The sequence below is a fragment of the Centroberyx gerrardi genome, chromosome 14 (assembly GCF_048128805.1).
Source record: "Centroberyx gerrardi isolate f3 chromosome 14, fCenGer3.hap1.cur.20231027, whole genome shotgun sequence".
Lineage (NCBI taxonomy): Eukaryota > Metazoa > Chordata > Actinopteri > Beryciformes > Berycidae > Centroberyx > Centroberyx gerrardi.
This window is the reverse complement of record NC_136010.1, coordinates 2,212,726-2,220,963: the sequence shown is the minus strand read 5'-3', so window position 1 is coordinate 2,220,963 and position 8,238 is coordinate 2,212,726. Positions and strand designations below refer to the sequence as shown.

Here is an 8,238-nt window from a genome sequence, read left to right as displayed (position 1 = left end):
CAATATCTGTGAAGTCTACAGTCCTTACAATCTTCTAAAAACTACCATCATTGGTGTGTGTGTGTGTGTGTGAGTGTGAACGTGAGTGTGCGTGTGTGTGTGTGTGTGTGTGTTTGATTTTGATCTCTGATTTTCAGTCAGACCTCCCATGCAGCCCCCATCGCTGCGACAACAGCCAATCAGGGCTTTTGTCTGCATGTCAGGTGTGTCCCCGGTGTGTGTGTGTGAGTGTGTGTGTGTGTGTGTGTGTGTGTGTGTGTGTGTGTATGTCTTTCAGGACACCTGCATTTGGGTGCTGGTGATTGCTCTATTCATAGGACTGTCAGTCAGCACATGCACATACGTACGTACACACACACACACACACACACACACACACACACACACACGCACACACACACCAACAGACAAAAGCCGACCTGCCAAGTAGAAGTAGGCCATGTTGAGTTGACACAGTGAGTAACTGTTAAGCATGTTGTTAAGCATGTTGTATGACAGTGAGAGCTGCAACTCACTGCTGTCTGTCTGCTGGTCTGTAAACTGACATGTCAGTATGTGATGGAGGAGATATTAGACCTGTTCACACAGGACTCGTTATGTGGACCTCTGTAATGAATGAATTACCCCCGAACCTCTGTTTCATGAAATAGCCTACATGCTACATGCTAATACAAAACCAAATAGAGGTTTTACAGTTTCCTCATCAAACTGCTCCCACCCAGCCTGTCTCCATGATGGAGGAACATGTAGAACTGTGTGTTAGTTAATAAAGTGTAAATCTGTAGAACTGTGTGTTAGTTAATAAAGTGTAAATCTGTAGAACTGTGTGTTAGTTAATAAAGTGTAAATCTGTAGAACTGTGTGTTAGTTAATAAAGTGTAAATCTGTATCAAGCAGCTAGAAGCAGAGAGCAGCTGAGTCAGCTTGTTGTGGTGTGGCTGTAGATCCATTCAGTAACGTTCTCAGTAAAAGTGAATAGTGTGATAAGGTGGATTTGGTTACTGTGACACAGTAAACTGTCTTGTCTTTAGCCCTAGTCTCTACTCCAAAACACTCTGAGTTGTAGCTTGAGAAGAGTCAGCTCAGTTAACCTGAACAAACTGTTAGCTAGCTAACTAGCCGGCAAACACACTGATGTTAATGTGAACACGCTAACGCTAGCCGCTACTAGATACGTTAGCTAGCGTGCTAATCAGATGTGTTAACAACAAGACAGTGATGTTAGCTGACCAGATACTATGGTTAGCTAGCTAACAAGCTGACATTATCTAAACACTAAATCAATCAGATGGATCAGTGATGAAATGATCAGTTCAGTCAGAAACAGACAGAAATTAACCGTCTGTTCAATTCTGTTGAGACGACAGAAACACAGTCAGCTGTTCACAGAGCTGAGGACCTCCAACATGGCCGCCAATTGTAAAATCTTGCCCTCTATCACAATTTATCACTTCTTGTTCTAGCAAAGCAGCACTTCAAGTTTGCCTAAAAAATGCATTGAAAACCGTCCTCTACAAATTCCACTGCTGCCTTTTTTCATGACAGAAGGAAGACATGTCTTAAAGAAGAAGGAGAAGAAGAAGAAGAAGATGAAGAAGGAGAAGAAGAAGAAGAAATTGCACACCAAAACTACATTATGGCTGAAATTAGTTTGATAAGCCTACTACAGTATTATTATAAGAGGACCTTTGTCTTCATGAAAATACAGTCGGTGCTTTGCGCTGGAATTTTTACTTTAAAAATTATAGATACAGTAGATTTGCATGGAATTAAAATCACTTTGTAACTACCCAATTAAATAAAGGATAAATATGGCGTGTCTCTCTCATGTTCCACCTCTCTCCCTCATCCTTCCTGCCGTAAAGAAACAGATTTGAATATGGATTCAGGTATTTGAATAAGCACAGGTGCGCTCCATTTATTCTGCCAGTCAATCAAACAGCCTCAGACGCAGACTCATCCCCCCCAAGACACAACAAGCGCTCCCTGGTGTTATTAAGCGTTCAACATTAATTCAGTCTCCATTTTTTACCACATCTGCCTTCTTCCAGACACACAGTCCAGAGAACAGGTTCAGCTAAAGGTGGACTAGCAGTCAAAGGACAAAAACAGTCTTTATTGGTAAGAATAGATTGCAATAGATCAGCTGGGTGCCAACAGCTAGAGGCCAAATCACAAGGAATCCATGACAAACAGGAATGGCAGCACAAAAAAATGAAGCAAGACTTGACCTCCGTTACACCAGATGTTTTGTAAACGGCCACATTTAGGCTACAGGTAACATTCTGGTCATCTAGCTCAGTGATTCTCAACCTTTTTCATATTAAGGACCCTAATTCAGTCCACATCAGAGCCACAGACCCCCATTTGATGAGATTTTGTCTCTCGGACCCAAATTTGAGAATATTTTTATTGTCAGATTTGAACTCCATGACTGTCTGTGTTGCAGGTAGAGAGATAACAGAGAAACTATGATCAGAGCAGTCATTCTCCTACATTCTCTAATTGTGTTAACTTCTTGTAAATTAAATAATGCTGAAGTTTAACAATTCATCAATTTGCTGGGGACCCACTGGAACCCCCTAAAGGACCCCTGGTGGTCCCCGGACCCCACGTTGAGAAACACTGATCTAGCTGACTCTCATCCAGAGTGAATTACAACGCGGTCCACAGCAGAATAAGCTCCAACTCTTACATCATCAACATTACAAGCAACCAACAGTAACCCAGCAAGCATTTGACGCACAGCGATGTGCAGGAGGAGACCAAGCTCAACATCGACCACATCAAACGAGCACTAAATCTGCACAGAATGACATCATGGCGGTGAAAGTTCATATTAAACGCGGGTTAGGGAGTGTGCGGCTGCTCTTTTCTGCTAAACTTCATATTAAAACCTTTGGAATCTGGTTTGAACTGATTCCAGGACACATCCGACGTCACGGGTTCAATTCCCAATGACAAGTTTTCTAACTCTAACACTGTTTTCAGCTGAGGTCTCTCTTCTCTACCCATGAGCACAACCTTTACCCAACCAGAACCTACGTTGTTTTAGTGCAGGTGATGCAGCTCGCCATGCACAGGTACAGAAAGAATCAAATGCAGGTATCATGCAAATCAAGGCTGCATAACTTTTTCTGAAGATATCGTACGGATCGTTGGATGATAAAGGCGCAGGCTGTCGTATCGACATCTACTCAACGTCAAAATGTTTGCTGGGAAGGAGGTCAAGGGTCAGAGGTCACGGCGCCCAGACAACAGATGGAACAATATTCCTGTAACCGCAGAAGGATCCTGATGACAGAGAAGAGGGAAGAAATCAGAGCCGAAGAGAGTCTTGTTGTTTAAGGAAGGAGCGTACTGGAGCTCATCCAGCTGACATGTTTCTGCAGCTTGCCGTTGTTTCACTGACTCAGGATTGTATGAACTAACCGAGCGTCCAAAACCCTCGGCTGAATTCAGTTCCTCTAACGTCCGCTAGAGTCCGGCTCCAAAAAGACTCCAAACCTCCAACTCCATGAAGTCAATGAACTACAACCAAACTTCTGATAAAAATATAAAGTCAATACATTTTCTCCACAAGAGGTTTTGGCCTCAGCAGCTAATTTCACTTCTTCTAATGTGTGTCCTTATGGAGATTTTCAAAATAATTGTGTCATTAACAGATAAAACACAGGGTTGTTTTCCTAGTGATTGACAGGTTGATTACGGGCCAATAGCAGGCGGAGCTGCGGCTCTGCAGACGACCCAAACTCCGCCCCCTCCACCTTGGCTCCGCCCTCCGTAAAACACAATCTCCAGGCTTCAAAACGGCCCTTCAGAAGACGATGGAGGAAGAAACACTCACTACTAACATCTGGTTTACAGTCTGTGTGACTAACTTGCTGTTGTGAGAGTGAGACAATAGTGAGTCAGCAGTGAAAACAGTAGAAAACAGTAGAAACCAGTAGAAACCAGTAGAAACCAGTAGACGCTGACAGGTGGAAACACAGGCAGCCTGTTTGTGTTTTGTGTGTGGAAACAGCAGCCGACAGCATTTGACTGTAGGGAAACTAGCAGGTTCACCTCGTCACATCACTCTCTCTCTCAAGTCTGACTCACTGTCGCTCTCTCCTCCTCACTTTCTCAGTGTCTCTCTCTCTCTCTCTCCCTCTCTCTCTCTCAGGGTATTCCTATTGAAGCTCACTCTCTCTTTCGCTCTCTCATAACAGGGTAATCCTATTCACATTACTCTCTGTTTGTGTTTCCCTTGCTCTCTCTCTCTCTCTCTCTCTCTCTCTCTCTCTCTCCATCTATTTTTGTTCACCAGTCACATTGTGGGGAAAACGTTTCTGCACTGGCACTTCAGTTAACTAATAAACAGCTTGTTAGTTCTGCTAACGTTTTCCATTCAAACCAATGGGAATTCATTCATTCATTTTTCATTCATTCATTTGCTTATTCCTATTCAAGATGAGGGGGGTGGAGCCTATCCCAGTACTATGTAAAGTGACCTATCACCTGTTAGAATTATTAGCATTTTCCATTCAAACCAATGGGAAACACTTAAAGTCATAAGATAAAGGTGACCTAACACTTAAAGTCAGACAGTGGCCTATTACTGGTTAATATTGTTAGTATTTTCCATTCAATGGTAACCACTAAAGGCAGAAAATAATGCTGGCCAATCACGTGTTGGCATTGTTTCCATTCAAACCAATGGGAACCAGTGAAATTCAAAATAGTTCAAAGTTTTACTGTAGGCGTTCTAAAGGTTAAGACCCAGTCAAGTAGAGCAGAGGGGCTTTACCACAGCACAGGAAACACACACACACACACACACACACACACACACACACACTGTAGCAGCTATGTCTGACTATATGGCAGGAAAGGGAAGTGGTGCCAGTGTGTCCAAGAGAGATTTCCAGTGTGTGTGTGTGTGTTTTAATGGGGGTTAATGAACAGGGGCATGCTATCTTTAAAAGAACAATGTAGCCCCCGCCACCCCTCACACACACACACACACACACACACCCATACACACTGACACATACACACACACACACACACACACACTGCGCTCTGCCTGACCTGACATGTTCATCTCTCTCTGTCATCATAGTTTGCAGGTTGATGCATGTAAAGCCTGTAAGTCTCAACTGCCAAAATGACACAATAGAACTGACTGTCTCTGATCAATAGTGACTTTATAGTGACTTTATTGTTTTTAGTAATACTATTATAATATTCCTATGGGGGCTTTAAAGTCTGTGTAGCCCCCACTATGACGTGATTGCACGTCATAGTGCCTGATGGTGCTTTTACCTGCTGTTGTTCCCAAACTGTGGTGTGGGGCCCCTCAGGGGGCCTTCAGGGGGTTCCAGGGTCTCTGTCCCATGGTGTCACTATAATAATACTACACTATTCCCATAATAGGAACTTGTGTCTATAGTGTCAGTGCTGCTCAATAGTGACTTGATGATTTTTTAAATCTCATATTGTTTCACTGTAATATTCCAACAGAGACTTAAAGTTTTGCTGTGATATTTGAATCGTATCGTCGTAAACTTTATTAAAGGTTACTAGCTGTGACACTCACCGCTGGATGCTGATAAATCCACTGACTGACAATAATAACTGTAATCTTCCTATAGGGACTCACAGTGTGTCTGTGCTGCCTAACAGTGACTTTACAGACACTTACTGTGCTTTATGGTGTTTTTATCTCCTATAGCATTCCTATAATATTCCTATAGGAACTTACAGTGTGTCTGTGCTGCTCAATAGTGAGTCTATGGTCACCTTATTGTACTTTATGGTGTTGGTAACACTTTACATTAAGTGTTCATTAATGTTAACTAATGCATTTACTAACATAAACATGAATAACAACATTAACAAAGATTAGTTGCACATGAACAACTGCATTAATTAATGTTGTTAAACATGTTCATTAGCAATGTTAACTAATGTGTTTACTCATATGAATTAAGCATGAACAGTGACATTAGCAAAGATGAGTTCATATTAAATGCACAATAAACAACTGCACTAAGTAATGTTGTTATACATGTGTGTTAATGCCAGTGTGTTGTACTTCAACATCTGACATTAACTAAAGTGAGTAAGTCACAACAAGCGTCACCTAACATGAACAGCGTGTTATTCATCTCATTTGGTATAGGTGTAAACGCTTCATGTGTTAATGAACACTTAATGTAAAGTGTTGCCTTGGTCTGTATATCACTGTAATATTCCTATAGGCCTACAGTATGAGATATCTGTATAGTAACCTTACTACAGGTGCTGCAGTCACCCCAGGGTGCTGATATACCCAGTGACAGATTATAATATTATAGCTGCAGTATTCCTATAAGGACTTACAGTGTGTCTGTGGTGCCTGATTGTAACTTTACAGTCACCTTATTGTGTTTTGTGCTATTTTTTTATCTCCTATAGTATTCCTATAGTTTTCCTGCAGGGAATCACAAAGTGTCTGTGGTGCTCAGTGGTGAGTTTACGGTCACCTTATCGCATTTTGCGGTATTTTATCTCCTTTATGGTATCATTGTAATAATCCTCTGTACTATAGGATTACTGTAGGTGCTGTAGTGATTATAATACTGTAACTATAATAAAACAGGGACTTAGCGTAGTCCACAGTAAGTTTATAGTCACCTTATTGTACGTTGTGGTAGTTATCTCCTATAGTATTCCTATAATATTCCTAAAGGCACTTACAGCAAGTTTACAGTGACATTATCGCGCTGTTTGGTGTTTTTAACTCTTATAGTATCACTGTAACATGTCACATCTGTATAGTATTCTTCTGAAGTGTACTATAGGATTACTATAGGATTACTATAGGAGCTGTGCAAACAATACTATAGGCTATAATACCTTATTGTACTTTGTGGTATTTTTTTTAATCTCCTATAGTATTCCTATGACAGAGACTTAGCCAGTTTATAGAGATTTGGTATTTTTAATAAGTATCACCCCATAAGTATCACTGTAATATACCTATGCATGTGATATCTGTATAGTATTTTTTCTGTAGTGTACTATAGGATTACTATAAGTGCTGTACAGATTTTAATACTACAACTTGAATATCATAGGGGCTTCTAGTGTGTCTGTAATAGTTCACAGTAAATTTATAGTGACATTATCGTGCTGTTTTTTTTTTTTTTATCTCCATAAGTATCACTGTAATACCCCTACCTGTGATATCTGTATAGTGTTCTTCTGAAGTGTACTACAGGATTACTACAGGATTACTATAGGATTACTATAGGTACTGTACAGATTAGGATACTACAACTTGAATATCATAGGGACTTCTAATGTTTCTGTGGTAGTTTATAGTAACTTTCTTCATTAGTATCGCACTTTGTGACATTCGTAACTCCCACAGTGACATGTGATGTGTGTGTAGTGCTGCGTGTCGTGTGCTGCAGGGTGGCGGTGGGTGCTGCTCACCCCAGGGTGCTGATGAAGCCGTTGACGGATCCCTCGGCGTACAGGGAGACGATATCCCCGATATGGAGGAAGCTGGAGGCGGAATCAGACATCCTGAAGTCCGGTTCAGCTGCCCGGTTCCCCGAAGACAAGTCAACAAGTCAACACACTGTTCCCCCTCTCCCTCTCTCTTTCTCTCTCTCTTTCTCTCTCTCTCTCTGAGGAACAGGAGGAGTGGAACAGTCCGGAGGAGGAAGAGAAAATAAAAAAAGTTCTTCACATTGAAAACAGGCTGTCGTCCTGTCTTCCAGCCTGGAGAGGAAAACAGCTCCTTACATTCAACCTGCCGTCTGTTCTGCTCTCTCTCTCTCTCTCTCTCTCTCTCTCTCTCTCTCTCTCTCTCTTCTCAGTCGCTGTAGAAAGTCACTGCCGGGTTTTGCATGACAGCAAACAAGGAAAACCTCAGAAGAAGTTGAGTTTATGATTCAAACTGCGACAAAAATGGACAAAAAGTTGTATTTGTGCAGCAAGAGGACAATCCCGAGTCTCTCCCTCTGTCTGTTACAGTAAACTAGTAAAACTCTCTCTCTCTCTCTCTCTCTCTCTCCCTCTCTCTCTCTCTCTCTCTTATCTGGTTCAAGTAATAAAGTTTAAAGTGGAAGACTCACTGTGTCGGAGAGAGAGAGAGCAGAGAGGTAGAGAGACAATACCGCTCTGCACAGTTCCCTCCCTCCCTCTTTCTTTCTCTGTGTGTGTGTGTGTGTGTGTGTGTGGGCGTGCGCGCGCACCTGAAGC

At 41.8% G+C, this 8,238-nt stretch overlaps 1 pseudogene across 1 annotated transcript in view; it reads right to left on the bottom strand.

The window, feature by feature from the left end:
- LOC144542292 (inositol 1,4,5-trisphosphate-gated calcium channel ITPR3-like) overlaps positions 1-7,738 on the bottom strand; it is a 20,527-nt pseudogene extending 12,789 nt beyond the window's left edge. Inside the window, exon 1 of the transcript XR_013507145.1 lies at positions 7,465-7,738. The product of XR_013507145.1 is annotated as an inositol 1,4,5-trisphosphate-gated calcium channel ITPR3-like (transcript). The remainder of the gene's footprint in view (positions 1-7,464) is intronic.
- Positions 7,739-8,238: the final 500 nt, after the last annotated feature.